We start from the raw sequence: 21,300 nt of genomic DNA on the forward strand, positions 1-21,300 counted from the left end.
TCTACAAAACAATTCAAGTTCAGTTAAGTTTGATGGTCGCCGAACATGGACAGCCCGCTCTCAAATGATCTGAAAACAAAGATTGTTCAACATAGTTGTTCAGGGGAAGGATACAAAACGTTGTCTCAGAGATTTAACCTGTCAGTTTCCACTGTGAGGAACATAGTAAGGATATGGAAGACCACAGGGACAGTTCTTGTTAAGCCCAGAAGTGGCAGGCCAAGAAAAATATCAGAAAGGCAGAGAAGAAGAATGGTGAGAACAGTCAAGGACAATCCACAGACCACCTCCAAAGAGCTGCAGCATCATCTTGCTGCAGATGGTGTCACTGTGCATCGGTAACAATACAGCGCACTTTGCACAAGGAGAAGCTGTCAGGAAGAGTGATGAGAAAGAAGCCGTTTCTGCACGTACGCCACAAATAGAGTTGCCTGAGGTATGCAAAAGCACATTTGGAGAAGCCAACTTCATTTTGGAAACAAAGATTGAGTTGTTTGGTTATAAAAAAAGGCGTTATGCATGGCGTCCAAAAAGAAACAGCATTCCAAGAAAAACACTTGCTACCCACTGTAAAATTTGGTGGAGTTTCCATCATGCTTTGGGGCTGTGTAGCCAATGCCGGCACCGGGAATCTTGTTAAAGTTGAGGGTCGCATGGATTCCACTCAGTATCAGCAGATTCTTGAGAATAATGTTCAAGAATCAGTGACGAAGTTGAAGTTACGCCGGGGATGGATATTTCAGCAAGACAATGATCCAAAACACCGCTCCAAATCGACTCAGGCATTCATGCAGAGGAACAATTACAATGTTCTGGAATGGCCATCCCAGTCCCCAGACCTGAATATCATTGAACATCTGTGGGATGATTTGAAGCGGGCTGTCCATGCTCGGCGACCATCTAACTTAACTGAACTTGAATTGTTTGTCCAAAATACCTTTATCCAGGATCCAGGAACTGATTAAAAGCTACAGGAAGCGACTAGAGGCTGTTATCTTTGCAAAAGGAGGATCTACTAAATATTAATGTCACTTTTCTGTTGAGGTGCCCATACTTTTGCACCGGTCAAATTTTGGTTTAATGCATATTGCGCATTTTCTGTTAGTACAATAAACCTCATTTCAATCCTGAAATATTACTGTGTCCATCAGTTATTAGATATATCAAACTGAAATGGCTGTTGCAAATACCAAAATATTTAGAACTAAAAATGATTAAGATTAATAGGGGTGCCCAAACTTTTTCATAGGACTGTATATAAAATCATTGTTACAATATAACCACCATGTGTGTATGAAAACATAGACAAGCACCTTCCCCCAAAACCGACACATTTTAAAGTGTATAAAATGTTAACATATGTAAAAGAAGGTGCCACATAGTGTATGGTCAGGCTAACACTTTGTATCCATTGCTTACCATTAGAGATGAGCGAATGGTGTTTGATCAAATTGATAGTCGAACGAATATCAGGCCATTTGAGGTATTCGATTACAATCGAATACCACGAGCCAAACACACTAAAAATTACTACGACAACGGAGGCATTGAAAAATTTTTTAAAAACCCATTAGCTGCCGACATCAGGTGACCTCCAATTTATACGAATAGTGGATTTAATATCCGGGTCATATAAGACTGTGAACTATGTGACTGTGAGACAGGGATAGATGTACTGGCAGGGTTAGCTAGGCATTACCTTTATTTAGGTGGGAATGTTACTGAAACAGCTCTTTGGGGCTCTATCTTGTCGGGATCCCTGTCAGCTTGCGATATGTGGGAGCTGACTTTTTCCCATAGGAATGCATTGACCAGAGTTGATTGGCCGAATGCCATACAGAATACAGCATTCGGCCGATCAACGATGGTTCTGCCGGAGGAGGCGGAGTCTACGATCAGTCCACGGCAGTCTCCATTCTGGTGCGATCTCAGATGTAGCAGTGTTGAGCGCACAGCTCTGCTACACCGGAGATGTAGCAGAGCTCGCCGTGCGCTGAGCTCTGCTATACCCGAGATGTAGCAGAGCTGAGTGTGTGTTGAGCTCTACTACATCCATACTACATACCAAAAGAAACATAACTAATCTTCAGAGGTTTGCTCATATCTACATACCATGTGCGTACTACTTACAGTCTAAAGTAAACAATGTTAGTATTAACATGGAAACAACATAAAAGATAGCTTGAAACTGACTATAAAGATCTGTAATTCTGATGTTCCACATATACAATCCATTTCAGAGGTCAGTGAAGTTCATATCCAGAACCTGCTCCAGTTTCCAGTGAACAGTTCCTTGCTCCCTGTTTACCACTGGGAAAAGAGGAGGAGAGCAAAGATCGATCTAGCATCTCATATATTCCAAGAAATCAATGTTTAATGTAGGAATGTAGGCTGCAATCTCATTATGGACGCACCTATAAGTGGGGGTGAGCTGTGCTGGGTCTGTAGTCCATGTCCCAATGCTTTTGAAGATGGCAGATTTGTGATTTGATCTTTTACCGACCTTAGAAATCTGTAGCTGTTAACCTAAATACTATACAGACTTTGTTCTTGGCAGGGGTCATATTGGTTATTGAAGCTGTGTACTGTATATGCAGCAGAAATGGTATTCAGTGAAACCTAGTGCTCCATTAAAAATCCTGCTTGTATCCATTAGTGTGAAAGTGATCCTAAGGGTCTGGTAGCAAGGTATTATTTAATTGGCTTCTAATTCCGGACTGGTTTATATAATGTTGCAGAATTAAGACAGAATATGCTCAAGAGATAGTACAACTTGTACATGCAGGGGTTAAGGAGGGAGTGTTTGCATTGTAAAAAATGTCACATTACCCAGCCCTGTTTCGTCTGCATAAATTTATTTCCAAGCTCAAAATAAGTAATTTTGCATCCAATCGCAGCTGTCTCTTCTCCGACAGCAGAGTTCATACTGACTGCCTGCACTAAATCACCCCTTGTGATGTTTATCTGCGGCATCTTAAGCTTAGCTAGAACCAAAGTAAAGCTGCTAAGCAGGACAGATGTAAAATTTATCTCACAAGATAAAAGTTGCAGCAATTTTCACTTATCTGTCACCAGGAATTGTTATTTTCAATAGTGTACTAAAAATGTCTATTTGACATGTCAGCTGTGGGGATGCTGAATTATTTTTCTTTATCTAGGCCAAGTTGGTGCTACTAAAGTTATGAAGTACAAGCTTTTCTGTAAAATGCTTATAGAATGATTGTGGCACTATTGAACCTCATGCGATGGACATAGTAACAATCAGAAACGGTTTTGTCACATTGTAGGTGGATAGCTAAGCCACATTTACATGATCAGAAAGGAGATGGGGAGAGTTGAGCAATTGGGATCGAGAAAGATCGGATCCCAATTGGCGATGGAGCAAATTTCATGATTGCAATCGGGATCGGCTGGAAAATGATCGAAAATCAGATTTTAAAATCGATCCTGAAATCTCACGATTGGCTCAACCCTAGAGATGGGGTTCAGTAGATTCTACTGTGCGTCACCACATGAGGTCTGATATGTGTGGGGATCAGTGACATATTAAACTGCAAATTTGTGTCAAAAATTATACAGGTAACTTTTGTGCAGACGCAAATTTTATGTTGGATTTGTGATGGACAAGATCAAGGTTGAGTTTGGATTGTCATCAAATCTAGAGATTAGTGAATCAATTCACCACAAAACAATTTTGTTACAAAATTTCCCAAAGTATCGGATTTAGCCTTTAGGATTTGTTTTGGACAAATTACTCAAAACGACGGTCACTATTTTATAGATGAGAATAAGACAGAGAAGAAGGAGGATCACATGATAAACTAGATTTAGGCTGGGTTCACACCAGCGCTTGTACTACATTTAGGGATTCCACTCCCCTCTCTGCATTTTTTGCCCCTTTCGGGTGGAAATCGAGCGAAAACCTCACGGACCCCATTATAGTCTATGAGGTCCACAGGTAACTGCTTTTTAAGGGGATTAGGTTTCCATTCAGGGGGTCTCCACGTGAACGCTCCGAACCGAAACCCAAACACAGATGTGAACCTATCCTTAATTGCAATCTACAAATTTTGGGAAGATGCCTATTTAGACAGGAGTCTAAATACTGTAGTGTACCTGTGTTACGCTAGGTTCACACCTAATCCACTTAAAAAGTGGTTTCCTACATTTTTCCACCTGCCAGATCAGTCTTCTCTGCACCAAGCTGACGAGATGCAAGTACATCAAAACAGCTGTCCTTGGCTGAGAAGACTGTATCTGGTATAATCCCAACATCATTGCAAACAAAGGCCTCTGAGAAGGTCGGCATGATGTTAACGGGAGCGCCCTCTATAGGTTTGCTTGACTAAGACTCTGTCTTCCTAATTACATCATGTAAGACAGACTTGCACATTCTCAGTCAGCGCCCTCTATTGGTGTGCATACTTGAGGCACTGGCATCCTAATTACATCATGGAAGTCAGATTTGCATATTCTTCCCATGTACATTTTTCCAAGCAGATTTGGGGACAGAAATTTCTAACGTGAAGCAGGTGCATGTGTGAACCTAGCCTCACCTCTAGGTGCTATTCCAATTTGTATATTGCTAGCCCTAAACAGCCTTCAGAAAAATAGAGCTATTGGGAGACAAGAAGCACATTGCTTTCCTATGGTTGTGGTTGGACTTGGATGACATGCCATCTATGTGCTAGTGACATGATATCAATATTGGTAATAAGACAACACCTTTAAAAGGTGTTCTCTTGAAACTGGGCAAAAAGTAAAGTACATGTGTTTAGATGTCCCTGATAGATGCCTGCATACCTTTAGTAAAAAGCAAAAGCTACCGGTGCTCTCCTCTGTGTGAAAAGGACAGCCATCTTTATTTTTGTTCTTACAATCATACTATAGGCAAAACAGGACCTGGCACATTTATTTAACCTTCCTATCTTTTGCACTGGTCCTTTTGGACACCCACTACATCCTCCATGCTTAATGTTGCATATGTTCAGTTCTGAATAAGTTTACATGTCATTGTGATTCACATTGTTTTGTCTTGGACCCTACTATGTTCTCTATTCTAATGCATCAGGATCATTTTCTAAAAGTAAACCCACAACTTTTATCCTTTAAATGGACATTGTATTTTTAGCACTTATCAAGGTGCTTTGCTTTGGATCAACTGTTTTAGAACTATGAAAACATTTACACTGTCATGGCTATTTAAATGGAGTCCATAAAGCACAATAAAAAACTGTCAGGTTCTCATAAAATGGTGGAAAGTCTGCTTGACTTATCCAAACACTAGATTTTGAACAAAACATTTCTCCAACTGTAAATTTGTTTTACTCTTAGGTTATATTCACAGCCGTGAAACTCGGTCCGCATGTTGACTGGAATTACCGACCTTCACCTTAAGCCAGTAGAGGGACACCTAGTATACAACAGTCATCTACGTTGCTTGGAGTCCCTTCCTGCCAGAGACATACTGCACCGTACTGTAATCGGACCATATATACATAATATTTAAAAGTAGTATCAGAGGCTATAAAAAGTATTGAATACAATGCTTTATTGATCTTTAAGGGAAAGTGATGGGGTTATGCTTAAAGGGGAATGGAGGGATACACATACAACTAAAAATATAATGGATATGGAAAAGTCTAGCTTATTATTGATATGGAGGCCAAGGTATTGATATGAGCTAACTGCTTCTACTACTTTCCCTTTGAAAGTGATGGGGGGGGGGGGCTTGTGAAGGGGCATGTTCAAGGTCAATAATCAGCTTCTTGGTTCTATCCTCTATCTTAGTTTGAGTCACTCCTGCTTCCAATCAATCATTATACTCCCCTGTATATATTTCTTATACTCTGTGTATGTATGTCATTGCATGTTCATTGCACTCTTAAAAGTTTCAGGCCTTTTCAGCACACTGGGGAAACTGTTCAACAGCATCATCAATAACAGAATCCTCACCTTCCTCACACAACACAAGGTCATCAGTGAGAGCCACGCCAGGTTTATACCAAACAACCGCACCATGAACCATATCTATACCCTGCACAGTCTCATCAAGACCCACATGCACAACACCAGAAGTGGTAGAATATTTGCATGCTTCATGGACTTTAAGAAGGTGTTCAACTCAGTGTGGCACCTGGGCCTGCTCCTAAAATTCCTAGAGAGCAGAATAGGAGGGAGAACATATGATGTCATCAAGAGCTCCTTCACCAGAAAGCAGTGCTGTGTGAAGGTGAATGAGAAGAGAACGGCATACTTCCAGCAGGCCCGGGGGGTTAGGCAGGGCTGCAGCCTGAGCCCAACGCTCCTCAACATATACATTAATGAAGTGGCTGTAGCACTGGAGACATCACCAACACCAGGCCTCACCCTGAATGACCGTAATATGCTGATGACCTCCTTCTCCTGTCCCCCACTGAGAGGGGCCTCCAAGACAGCCTAACAGTACTGGAAAAATTCAGCACCACATGGGCACTACTCATCAAGCACAAGAAGACCAAAGTCATGTATTCCAGAAGAAGGGCCACAATAAAGCCTCCATCTCTCACCTCACACTAAATGGCTCCACACTGGAGAAAACCAGTAGCTACACCTACCAGGGGCTGGCACTCAACCAATCAGGGAGCTTCAAAGCAGCAATAGAAACCCTGAAAGGAAAAGCCAGCAGAAACTTCTATGTCATCAGAAGGCAATTGTACCACCTCAATTCACCAGTGAGCTGAAGATATTTTATGCAGTCATTACCCCGATTCTCCTCTACGACAGCGAGGTCTTGGGCCCTGGTCACCTACCCAGACCAGCCAAAGTGGGACTCTAGCCCAACAGTGACCTTTCATCTGGAGGTCTGCAAATACCTGCTCCATGTCCACCCCAGCACCTCCAACAGAGCATGCCAGGTGGAACTAGGCATACTCCCCCTATGGCTCACCACGCAGAAAAGGACACTATCATTCCAGGCGCACATTCAGGGCAGCAGTCCCAACTCCTACCACCACCAAGCATGGCTAAGCCACAGAGCCCTGAGCAGACCCCGCGCCCTCCAACTAAGCGACAGCCAACCGCCAAGCCAAAACACCCAATAGGTTCTGAACAAGGCCCAAATAAAGGGGCCCACAGAGAGTGGAAAAAAGCTGTACATTGAAGAATGGACAAACAAAATAAAAAAACTCCAAGAAACTCACTGTGTACCAGTCGCTGCAAAGGGACTACAACATGGCCACTTACCTGGAGAAAATGCACCATCCCAAACACAGACAGACCCTGAGCCAGTACAGACTGGAGATGGAGACGGCACGGCACAAGCAGATGTACATAGCATGGGAGAACAGACTGTGCCAGCACTGTACCCCGGGAGCCCTAGAAGACGAGGCCCATTTCCTGCTTCACTGCACCAAATACTCAGCGGTGAGGGCTGTCTACGTTACATTTTAGGTAAAATCAGTACAACCTTTTTTATTTTTTTAACCCTTTTCTGACATCCGCCGTAATAGTACGGTGCATGCTGGGTGAGTAACTATGGCGGCCGCCCGGGAGCCGGGAGGCTGCCATAGCCGCCAGGTGTCTACTGCTTTACACAGTAGACAACCGGCACTAATGTCTCCGATCGCATTAACTCCTCCTCGGTGGTCAAAGGTGCTGGAGGCGCCATTTTCCGGGCGGCGCATGGGTGCCACCATTTTTCCAGTGTTCACCGGCGCCTGGAGCAAGCTCTAGGGCCGATGTCACCTTTCCATGACAGCCGGGAGCCTTGTAAAAGCTCCCCGGCCGGTCTGCATTCACTTTCTTTTGCAGGCTGCATAGACCTGATTTTTAGCAATGCATTAGCATTGTAATGCATTGCATTAGTGATCAGACCCCCTGGAGTTCAATACCCCTAGGGGGTCTAATAAATGCAAAAAAAAAAAAGTTAAAAAAATATAAATTTTTAAAAAAAGTATTAAAAATTCAAATCACCCCCCTTTCCCTAGAACACATATAAAAGTAGTTAAATACTATGAAACACATACATGTTGGGTATCCCTGTGTCCGAAATCACCCACTCTACAAATCTATAAAAATATTTTTCCTGTACGGTAAACGCCGTAGCGGTAAAAATAGTCAAAATTGCCAAACCGACGTTTTTTCACTGTTTTGATTCTGATAAAAATTTTAATAAAAAGTGATCAAAGCAATAACATTTCCCAAAAATGGTAGAATTAAAAAGTACACCCGGCCCTGCTAAAAAGATGCCCTATGCATCCCCGTACAAGGATGTATATAAAAAAGTTACGACTGTCAGAATATGGCGACTTGTACAAAAATTTTTTTTTAACACAGTTTTGGATTTTTTTTAAAGGGGTTAAAATGTACATAAAACCATATAAATTTGGTATCCCCAGAATTGTAACAAAACACAGAATACAGGGGATATGTCATTTTGGCTGCACAGTGAACGCCGTAAAACCGGAAGCCCTTAAGAACGTGGCAGAAATGCTCTTTTTCTTCAAATTCACCCCATTCTGAATTTTTTTACAGCTTCCCAGTACATTATACAGAATAATTAACGGCTGCATCATGAAGAAAAATTTGTCCCGCAAAGATTAAGACCTCATATGGCTCTGGGAGCGGAGAAATAAAAAAGTTATGGGGTTTAAAAGGAGGGGAGTCAAAAACGAAAAACAAAAATGAAAAAAATGCCATCGGCGGGAAGGGGTTAATAGTAATTCAAATCAGAGAGATAGATAGATAGATAGATAGATAGATAGATAGATAGATAGATAGATAGAATCTCTTTATATACACTCTATACACATACACTCCACGCTTTCAAGTTTCAAGAAATAAAGTTTTAATAAATAAAATTTCTGCACACGTTCTTGATAAGTGCCTTAAACTGCTGCACAGCTAACTCTCTCACCCCCCCACCATTGCTTCAGTGACATCTTATACTTTGTCTCCAGTTAGGGGTGATTATCTAGAGCAGAGATTGAAGTCCAAGCAGCGGAAGAAACACCTCCAAATCCCTTTTCAACTAATTTCCATGAGAATAAAACTGATTTTCAAGTAAATGGAGCTGCAATGCAAAATACATTTTTTCTATTCATTTATTCATTTTTTGGAAAATGTAGAAGCAGCCCTACAAGATGCAGCCAATAGTTTCATTCTGATTTTCCTGCTGACAGACTCCCTTTAAGGTACTTTTAGGATTATGGGATTAAGAGCCATTGAAAAAGGTTAGTTTGTTGCAATTGTTTATTTTCCTTGTTATGGTCCCCCATTTGCAGCTAAAACAGTTTCCATTCATCTGTTAAAGAGGACCTTTCATGGGTTTCGGCACAGGCAGTTCTATGTACTGCTGAAAAGCTGACAGTGCGCTGAATTCAGAGATGAGCAAATACCGTTTGATCGAGTAGGTATTCAATCGAATATTAAGGTATTCGACATATTCGATTTCGATCGAATACCACGCGGTAAACGCAGTAAAAATTTGTATCCCCTCCCACCTTCTCTGGCATTTTTTTGCACCAATAACTGTGCAGGGGAGGTGGGACAGGAAGCAGGAAAACGAAGGCATCGAAAAAAAAATAGAAAAAAGTCATTGGCTGGCTAAATCAGGTGACCTCGGATTTCTAAGAATATTCGTGTCAGATGCAGTTTGGTGAGACAGGGAGAGACTTACTACTGAGGTTCAGATAGCGATTTTAGCTTCCGCTAGGCAGGAAAACTGAAAACAAACAGCTGTTTTCAGAGCTACACTGCAGGAAGAGTATATACACCTCCAGTATATACACTCAACCTGCCAAAATTTCACAAAAGCCCTATTTTAGGGCTCAAATTCATTACAAGTGGTATACATTCTAACTGTCCCATAGGGTTGAGAAGAAAGCTAAATACTGTCATCACCTGTACACATCTGAAAATGCGTCAGGGTATCACAAAGGAACGGGGATGGGGATGTTGACGAGGACGTGGAAATCCAACTGGGGATCCAGGTTGCAGTCAAGCTACTGAGGATTCAATGGCTACTGGAGAGGGGCAGCTAGAAGTGCCCTCATCCACACCGTCAAGCAGGGTGCAGGGTATCCCGCTGATGAGGTCCGAGCACCAGGAACCGGTGTTACAGTGGATAGCGGATATTGCTTCCAGCGGCATTTGCACCAGCCAGTCAGCCACTACCTCCAGGCGTGTAGTAACACAAGAATCTGCCTCTCCTGGCGATGTAGTGGCTGTGGACCCGCAACCAGCATGTCCCGTCCTCAGTGCTAATGATGAGAGACAGTTCCATGTTTCTGTGCCAGCTCAGGGCTCGTTCACATCTGCGTTGTGAACTCCGTTCTGCAGGTTTCCGTTTCCTGCCTAAAACAGAGGCAGGAGACAGAAACCTGCAGGAGTCTCTCTCACCCATTCATTTGAATGGGTGATAGAGATGTCCGGCCGTGAGCGGCGGTGAGCGTTTTAGGCTCTCCGCCGCGAAACTGGATTTTATAATCCAGACACAGAGTCGGACATGCACTACTCTGTGTCCGGATAAAAAAATTCGGTTTCGCGGCAGAGAGCATAAAACGCTCACCGCCGCTCACCGCCGGACCCGGTCTGAGCTTTCCGACTTCTGGCATGCAGAAGACGGAAAGCTCAGAACAGACAGGTGAACGCTAGTGTGAACCTAGCGTCACAAGTTCCTCGTCCTCCTCTTCGTCCTCATCATCCTCCAGCACCACCACCATCGCCATTAAAAACTAACTAAAATAACCCCATTAAGGCTCACCCTAAGGGCCTTACAAATATTTTTTTAGGACTCACCTCAAGGGCCTGAAAATTAATGTTTTAGGGCTCACCCCAAGGGCCTGAAAACGAAAACACTGCTGGTGCAATTCTCAACTCACCCCAAGGGCCAAAAACATTGCTGGTGCAAGGCTCAACTCACCCAAAAGGCCAAAAACACTTCTGGTTAAAGGCTTAATTCCCCCAAAGGGCCAATACCTAATACTCTGTTGGTACAAGGTTCAACTCACCCCAAGGGCCTGAAGCTAAGTTTAGGAGGGCTCACTCTAAGGGCCTGATAAGCAAATTTTTGTATGGCTCAGCTTAAGGGCCTCTAACTTAATTTGGAAGGGCTCACGCCAGAAAAGTAATTTTTGGAGGTCTCATCACACACACATAAACAATGACAGTTAAGAGTGGGGGCTGTTGGATTTCCCATTGCCTATGCCATTTGTGGTTGTCATGGGCAACGTGATTTAAAGGGGTGCATGCTAATGTTTTTTTAGCTTAAAATTTGTCTTTCTGTCCATACTAATGTAGAGGAAAGAAGGTTTCCAAATATTTTTCCACTTTCATAGAGGTTCTATTGAGTGTGGAAAGTGTCTAGTTAATAGGCTGTGATAGTGGGGTAATACTGAGACTTGGGCGTGTTAGAGTCCCCCGGACATGCTTCCCCTGTCCCAGTTGCATTCCGGAGGTGTTGGCATCATTTCTTGTGGTGTCATTGTGGACTTGGTGACACTCCTTAGTCGAATAGTGGTTTCCCCTGAAACGAGCATTTTTCCCCCATAGACAATAATGGGATTCGAATAGTCGAATATTGAGGGGGTTACTCGAAATGAATATTGAATATTTCACTACTCGCTCCTCTCTAATCGTTTTTTCTACATTTTAATTCCTTAAAAAGTATCCAAATCTTTGCAAAAAAACATTTCTTGGAATCAACATGTTCTGACAACTGTAACTGTTTTCTCTTTCCGTGTATGAGGATGCATAAAGCTTCTTTTTATGTCGGGGCCAGATATAATTTTTGGTTATAATATTTTGGGGAATGTCTGTTGTTTTTATCGCATTCTATACAAATTTGCATGGGAAGTGAAGAAATGTCAGTTTGGAGAATTTGTTATATTTTTCCACTCTGGTGTTTGCCATATGGGAAAAATATTTTAACGCTTGTAGGCCGGGCATTTTTTGGACATGGGATGTATAATTTGTTCATTTTTGTTTTTGTTTATTTTAACCCTTAAGTGTACTAAGATGTACAGTTACATCCTGTTGTGCGTGAATAAGCACGCTGGAATTCAATGGGCATTATGTTTGCAAAAGTAGACGGCATGGCTGGGCGCTGGATTTTATACACTTGTGGCAATGGGGCGGATTAAACACCTGAATCCAATGACTTAGTGGTGTGTCCCAAAACCTTTGTCCATATAGTATATACAGTCCTATGAAAAAGTTTGGGCACCCCTATTAATCTTAATCATTTTTAGTTCTAAATATTTTGGTATTTGCAACAGCCATTTCAGTTTGATATATCTAATAACTGATGGACACAGTAATATTTCAGGATTGAAATGAGGTTTATTGTACTAACAGAAAATGTGCAATATGCATTAAACCAAAATTTGACCGGTGCAAAAGTATGGGCACCTCAACAGAAAAGTGACATTAATATTTAGTACATCCTCCTTTTGCAAAGATAACAGCCTCTAGTCGCTTCCTGTAGATTTTAATCAGTTCCTGGATCCTGGATAAAGGTATTTTGGACAAACAATTCAAGTTCAGTTAAGTTATATGGTCGCCGAGCATGGACAGCCCGCTTCAAATCATCCCACAGATGTTCAATGATATTCAGGTCTGGGGACTGGGATGGCCATTCCAGAACATTGTAATTGTTCCTCTGCATGAATGCCTGAGGATTTGGAGCGGTGTTTTGGATCATTGTCTTGGTGAAATATCCATCCCCGGCATAACTTCAACTTCGTCACTGATTCTTGAACATTATTCTCAAGAATCTGCTGATACTGAGTGGAATCCATGTGACCCTCAACTTTACCAAGATTCCCGATGCCGGCATTGGCCACACAGCCCCAAAGCATGATGGAACCTCCACCAAATTTTACAGTGGGTAGCATGTGTTTTTCTTGGAATGCTGTTTCTTTTTGGACGCCATGCATAACGCCTTTTTTTATAACCAAACAACTCAATTTTTGTTTCCAAAATGAAGCTGCTTTGTCCAAATGTGCTTTTTCATACCTCAGGCAACTCTATTTGTGGCGTACGTGCAGAAACGGCTTCTTTCTCATCACTCTCCCATACAGCTTCTATTTGTGCAAAGTGCGCTGTATAGTTGACCGATGCACAGTGACACCATCTGCAGCAAGATGATGCTGCAGCTCTTTGGAGGTGGTCTGTGGATTGTCCTTGACTGTTCTCACCATTCTTCTTCTCTGCCTTTCTGATATTTTTCTTGGCCTGCCACTTCTGGGCTTAACAAGAACTGTCCCTGTGGTTTTTCATTTCCTTACTATGTTCCTCACAGTGGAAACTGACAGGTTAAATCTCTGAGACAATGTTTTGTATCCTTCCCCTGAACAACTATGTTGAACAATCTTTGTTTTCAGATCATTTGAGAGCGGGCTGTCCATGTTCGGCGACCATCAAACTTAACTGAACTTGAATTGTTTTGTAGAAAGAAATGGTCCAAAATACCTTCATCCAGGATCCAGGAACTGATTAAAAGCTACAGGAAGCGACTAGAGGCTGTTATCTTTGCAAAAGGAGGATCTACTAAATATTAATGTCACTTTTCTGTTGAGGTGCCCATATTTTTGCACCGGTCAAATTTTGGTTTAATGCATATTGCGCATTTTCTGTTAGTACAATAAACCTCATTTCAATCCTGAAATATTACTGTGTCCATCAGTTATTAGATATATCAAACTGAAATGGCTGCTGCAAACACCAAAATATTTAGAACTAAAAATGATTAAGATTAATAGGGGTGCCCAAACTTTTTCATAGGACTGTATAGGCATATATAAGATACATGCATTGGAATTGTGTTTATATAATTTTCATACATTTTTCCCGTTGGTATACCTTCACTTTAAGAAGACTTGATGCATTATGTCAGTGGCTATGACACTGTTGGTGATTATTTCTGTGTGTTTTTTCAGCATGGACATTTTAATCCTTAATATATCCTGATTTACAATGACTACATTTAGACATTTCAATTGTCCTCTGCCTTTCACCTTGTATTTGAAGAACTCCGCATTTGCGGTAATTACTGTCTGGTTAGTGAAGAACCTGAAAGATAGGCCGACATTACTATTTATATTGTGAGCAGAGGGTCATTGAGCGCTCACATGTTCAAAGAAAGGTTATTAATGTAGGCCTATTACATTCACATAAAATAACAATCAAAGTACTTTGTGACAAATATGGCAATCTTATAGCTAAACAATTGGTTTGAAACAGAAGTACAGAAGCATAACTAAGGAGTTCTTAATATGTACTAGGGCTCAATTACTATGTGGCTAGTACGACAGATAGAATGTGTTTATATATAATATTTTACGTAGAACAGTCCCAGCCATTCCATCTACTCAAGCATATTACTTACACAATGTAGATACATTTTCATTTGAGCTTAGTTGATGAAGAGTTCCTTGGAAATTCCAGTTAAACAAAATCAGACTGGCAGATGCCATCTGTATAATATAGCCAGCACCTGCCACTAAGGGAGCGTTCACACTACCGTCGGTGTCAAACAGCTAGTGTCCGATGCTAATGTCTGTGCAAGAATTTGTGCAGAGATTAGTATCAGACACTAGCTGTGTCCGTTACATTTTGCATTGATTTAAATGGACATTGGATGCATTCTTTTACAGTCCGTGGGTGTGCCTACATGTAGGTTTTTGCTGTCCGCTTGAAAAATTGGACATCTTTGTGAACGGACAGTTAAGGACACCCAGGGACAGTAAAAGAACGCACCTGATGTCCCATTAAATCAATGCAAAATGTAACGGACACAGCTAGTGTCTGATGCTAATGTCCACGCAAGATTTTGCATGGATATTAGCATCGGACACTAGCTGACGGACACCGACGGTAGTGTGAACGCTCCCTAACAGTCGCGATCGGTTTTTAACAATCGCTGTCCTACAGAACATCATCGGAGGGTGGCGATTGTTTGCCATGAAAACCAGGAGCCTAAGAGTGAGTTCAAACAGAGTATTTTGTTCAGGATTTTGAGGCCGTATCCACCTCAAAATCCTGACCAAAAAGACGGCTCCCATTTAAATCAATGGGATCCGGTCAGTTCTTTTTACCGGGAGCCGGAATAAACGGAAAAAAAAAGCAACATGCTCATTCTTTCAGCCGGATTCGCCTCGTGACATCAGCCTGAAGACACTCCCATTCATTTGGGCCTAATCCGGAGCGGAATGCACCGGCATCCAGTCGCAGCTTCCTGTATTTTGGTCCAGAACCTGAGGCGGCCTCCACCTCAGATTCTGGACCAAAATACCCCGTGTGAACTTACCCTAAAGGCTCCTGGGCTTGTTAATAAAATTATTCTATTATACATTGTTTCAGTTGGTGTAATTGACATGCTGTGATTTACAAAAACGAAACGGTTTTTGAAATCGCAGCAATCCTGCTGTGGATATTTTTCTACAGAGTGTGGATGGGATTAGCCAGAATCCCATCCACTTTGCAGGTACTCTAAAACACAGTAATTTTTACAATGGCGTTTCCACCACGTTTTCACAATGTGGAGATACTGTGTACTGAGTAGTTATGTATCATATAAGATATTATAGAAATCAATAATGATTGTTGAGTATATTCTGAAGTAAAATTGTTCCATACTGTTGTATATATACATATGTAAGCACATGAAGTGCAGGTTTGCCCTTGTGAGCCATTGCACAGACAAGCCTACTTCATTAGGATTCACTAAGCCTCACCAAAAATTCCCTGTTGCCTTTTGTAGCCACCCTGAGATCTTATTCACATGCCAGTGAAAAATGGCTATGTGACTGTTTTTACAATGTCCATCCTGCAATTACGAAACACATTGAAGCAAATATATTATTCCTTCTGCGCCAGTATAAAGCATACAAGGCATAACAACTCAATTGTAACTTTTTAAAAAAATTTCTGCGCCATTGTCAGAGTTGTCACGAAAACGTGGTGTAGCAAGGGCAGGAGGTGGGGCCATGACTGATAAGACAAAATCCTTATATCACTATTGAATTCTGCCACAGGTGAGCCACAATAGTTAATTTTTGCTTTCACTACTTCTTTTTCTTTTTGTTTCAACCCCTTATATTTCTTAATGGCTGTCCTATGTACCTTAATACAAACACAGATCTGTCTGGATGTCTGCACCACGTACATCTTCCCGCAGGGATATTAGAATGGATATATTACAGTAGTTGTTTCACAAGTTGCAAAATGTTTAATGAGTATTTTATTACCCCTAGTAGGGTGGTATATGCTGTCACACTCAATGATAGCAATACATATCTGGCAGCTGAGACATCTCATAGCACCTCTTTGCTGAGTTATAAGAATTGTTTCTTGATTTACTATCTTAGGGTGCATTCACACTACAGAACGCCAGCGTGTATCAGAGCCGTACACGCCAGCGTTACAACAGGGCTGCCGGACACTTACCATTCATTTCTATGGGAGCCGGCATGCGAGCTCTCCCCATAGAAATTAATGGACTGCTTTTCTCCATTCATTTCTATGGGGAGTGCTCGCATGCCGGCTCCCATAGAAATGAATGGGAAGTGTCCGGCAGCCCTGCTGTAACGCCGGCGTGTACGGCTCTGATACACGCTGGCGTTCCGTAGTGTGAATGCACCCTTAGGGCGAATATTACTATAAACTTAGTGTGCTATTTAATGAACTCCCTTTTCTATAAGTTCCTTTATCAGGAGGGCCCAGTACTTGACTCAAGCATTACATTTTTTTTTTCTGTTTATCAAGGCTGCATGCCTATCATAGGTGATTTATAAGAAGTGACTTTTTACCATTGCTCTTTGTTCATCCTAGATCTTCCTCTCTTCAGTTCAATTTTTGGCATTTCCTCATGCTTGCTGTCCCACTTTTATCACACATGGTCTAAGGTACCCCATTCTTACTATCAGTGGTGAACCTAGGGTCTCTGCTGCCTGAGGCGGATGATCAAAAGGTGGTTGTTCATCTTTTGATCGTCTGCCTCAGGCAGCAGAGAGGTTGGGGGTGCTAGCGTTAACATAACAATAAATATAATGCAATAATATTTTGTGCAATAATACTCACAAGAAACATCTTTCCACATTTCCCATCTCTTCCTTTTTGACCGTCATGACCACTTCTTCCAGCTGTGACTTGACTCTGTAAGGTTTGCAACACAGACATCTTTGACTCCTCACTTCTCCACGCACCCAACCCCTATATATATATACAGTCCTATGAAAAAGTTTGGGCACCCCTATTAATCTTAATCATTTTTAGTTCTAAATATTTTGGTATTTGCAACAGCCATTTCAGTTTGATATATCTAATAACTGATGGACACAGTAATATTTCAGGATTGAAATGAGGTTTATTGTACTAACAGAAAATGTGCAATATGCATTAAACCAAAATTTGACCGGTGCAAAAGTATGGGCACCTCAACAGAAAAGTGACATTAATATTTAGTAGATCCTCCTTTTGCAAAGATAACAGCCTCTAGTCGCTTCCTGTAGATTTTAATCAGTTCCTGGATCCTGGATAAAGGTATTTTGGACAAACAATTCAAGTTCAGTTAAGTTAGATGGTCGCCGAGCATGGACAGCCCGCTTCAAATCATCCCACAGATGTTCAATGATATTCAGGTCTGGGGACTGGGATGGCCATTCCAGAACATTGTAATTGTTCCTCTGCATGAATGCCTGAGGATTTGGAGCGGTGTTTTGGATCATTGTCTTGCTGAAATATCCATCCCCGGCGTAACTTCAACTTCGTCACTGATTCTTGAACATTATTCTCAAGAATCTGCTGATACTGAGTGGAATCCATGTGACCCTCAACTTTACCAAGATTCCCGATGCCGGCATTGGCCACACAGCCCCAAAGCATGATGGAACCTCCACCAAATTTTACAGTGGGTAGCATGTGTTTTTCTTGGAATGCTGTTTCTTTTTGGACGCCATGCATAACGCCTTTTTTTATAACCAAACAACTCAATTTTTGTTTCCAAAATGAAGCTGCCTTGTCCAAATGTGCTTTTTCATACCTCAGGCAACTCTATTTGTGGCGTACGTGCAAAAACGGCTTCTTTCTCATCACTCTCCCATACAGCTTCTATTTGTGCAAAGTGCGCTGTATAGTTGACCGATGCACAGTGACACCATCTGCAGCAAGATGATGCTGCAGCTCTTTGGAGGTGGTCTGTGGATTGTCCTTGACTGTTCTCACCATTCTTCTTCTCTGCCTTTCTGATATTTTTCTTGGCCTGCCACTTCTGGGCTTAACAAGAACTGTCCCTGTGCTCTTCCATTTCCTTACTATGTTCCTCACAGTGGAAACTGACAGGTTAAATCTCTGAGACAACGTTTTGTATCCTTCCCCTGAACAACTGTGTTGAACAATCTTTGTTTTCAGATCATTTGAGAGCGGGCTGTCCATGTTCGGCGACCATCAAACTTAACTGAACTTGAATTGTTTTGTAGAAAGAAATGGTCCAAAATACCTTCATCCAGGATCCAGGAACTGATTAAAAGCTACAGGAAGCGACTAGAGGCTGTTATCTTTGCAAAAGGAGGATCTACTAAATATTAATGTCACTTTTCTGTTGAGGTGCCCATATTTTTGCACCGGTCAAATTTTGGTTTAATGCATATTGCGCATTTTCTGTTAGTACAATAAACCTCATTTCAATCCTGAAATATTACTGTGTCCATCAGTTATTAGATATATCAAACTGAAATGGCTGCTGCAAACACCAAAATATTTAGAACTAAAAATGATTAAGATTAATAGGGGTGCCCAAACTTTTTCATAGGACTGTATATATATATATACTGTATAATGTCTCACAGCAGCACAATAGACTGCGGGGCATAATAGAGGTTGCAGTGGTGCATAATAGAGGTTGCAGGGGTCACTGTGGGGCATAACAGAGGTTGCAGGGGCCACAGTAGACCCTGCAACGTCTATTATGCCCCACAGTTGCCTACCCAACTATTATGGCACACAGTTGCCCACCCAATTCTTATGCCCCATAGTGGCCCACCCATGAACTAGCACAGACTTCGGGCCTGTATGGTAATATCCCAGATGTCTGGGACATTACCATACAGGCCGAAGTCTGTGCTAGCAATAACAGGCTGTTGCCAGCCGACCAGGAATAGCATATCTATGCAACACAGGTACCCCACGAGGAGCTCTTCCACATAACTCTGTGTCAGTGCACAAGGAGCAGCAATTTGTTGAGTTAGAGAAAGCACAGGTATGCCTATAGTTCTCCGATGGCATCCTTTTATGATTAGTCACCTGTGTATGGGAGCTGGCATAACGTGCAGCCATACAAGGTGCTCTGCCTCCTGAAGTCGATTTACTATTATTTTTCATGATCTTTATCCAGGGGATGAAATGCTATATTTAAATAACCTTTATAGAGTGGAGATATAAAAAAAAAAACAATAGTTATAAAAGGAACCAAGAACCTTAATATCAAGCTGGATATTCAGCATTGTAGGGGATTATGTTGAATACCCTTACATCTTTAAATAGTCAAATACACTCACCGGCCACTTTATTAGGTACACCATGCTAGTAACGGGTTGGACCCCCTTTTGCCTTCAGAACTGCCTCAATTCTTCGTGGCATAGATTCAACAAGGCGCTGGAAGCATTCCTCAGAGATTTTGGTCCATACTGACATGATGGCATCACACAGTTGCCGCAGATTTGTCGGCTGCACATCCATGATGCGAATCTCCCGTTCCACCACATCCCAAAGATGCTCTATTGGATTGAGATCTGGTGACTGTGGAGGCCATTGGAGTACAGTGAACTCATTGTCATGTTCAAGACACCAGTCTGAGATGATTCCAGCTTTATGACATGGCACATTATCCTGCTGAAAGTAGCCATCAGATGTTGGGTACATTGTGGTCATAAAGGGATGGACATGGTCAGCAACAATACTCATGTAGGCTTTGGCGTTGCAACGATGCCCAATTGGTACCAAGGGGCCCAAAGAGTGCCAAGAAAATATTCCCCACACCATGACACCACCACCACCAGCCTGAACCGTTGATACAAGGCAGGATGGATCCATGCTTTCATGTTGTTGACGCCAAATTCTGACCCTACCATCCGAATGTCGCAGCAGAAATCGAGACTCATCAGACCAGGCAACGTTTTTCCAATCTTCAATTGTCCAATTTCGATGAGCTTGTGCAAATTGTAGCCTCAGTTTCCTGTTCTTAGCTGAAAGGAGAGGCACCCGGTGTGGTCTTCTGCTGCTGTAGCCCATCTGCCTCAAAGTTCGACGTACTGTGCGTTCAGAGATGCTCTTCTGGCTACCTTGGTTGTAACGGGTGGCTATTTGAGTCACTGTTGCCTTTCTATCAGCTCGAACCAGTCTGGCCATTCTCCTCTGACCTCTGGCATCAACAACGCATTTCCGCCCACAGAACTGCCACTCACTGGATGTTTTTTCTTTTTTGGACCATTCTCTGTAAACCCTAGAGATGGTTGTGCGTGAAAATCCCAGTAGATCAGCAGTTTCTGAAATACTCAGACCAGCCCTTCTGGCACCAACAACCATGCCACGTTCAAAGGCACTCAAATCACCTTTCTTCCCCATACTGATGCTCGGTTTGAACTGCAGGAGATTGTCTTGACCATGTCTACATGCCTAAATGCACTGAGTTGCCGCCATGTGATTGGCTGATTAGAAATTAAGTGTTAACGAGCAGTTGGACAGGTGTACCTAATAAAGTGGCCGGTGAGTGTAGATGCACAATTACCTTGAAAAGTCAATATCTATCTATCTATCTATCTATCTATCTATCTATCTATCTATGTATATACAGTCCTATGAAAAAGTTTGGGCACCCCTATTAATCTTAATCATTTTTAGTTCTAAATATTTTGGTGTTTGCAACAGCCATTTCAGTTTGATATATCTAATAACTGATGGACACAGTAATATTTCAGGATTGAAATGAGGTTTATTGTACTAACAGAAAATGTGCACTATGCAATAAACCAAAATTTGATCAGTGCAAAAGTATGGGCACCTCAACAGAAAAGTGACATTAATATTTAGTAGATCTTCCTTTTGCAAAGATAACAGCCTCTAGTCGCTTCCTGTAGCTTTTAATCAGTTCCTGGATCCTGGATGAAGGTATTTTGGACCATTCCTCTTTACAAAACAATTTAAGTTCAGTTAAGTTTGATGGTTGCCAAGCATGGACAGCCCGCTTCAAATCATCCCACAGATGTTCAATGATATTCAGGTCTGGGGACTGGGATGACCATTCCAGAACATTGTAATTGTTCC

Source organism: Leptodactylus fuscus, chromosome 6, assembly GCF_031893055.1.
Source record: "Leptodactylus fuscus isolate aLepFus1 chromosome 6, aLepFus1.hap2, whole genome shotgun sequence".
Lineage (NCBI taxonomy): Eukaryota > Metazoa > Chordata > Amphibia > Anura > Leptodactylidae > Leptodactylus > Leptodactylus fuscus.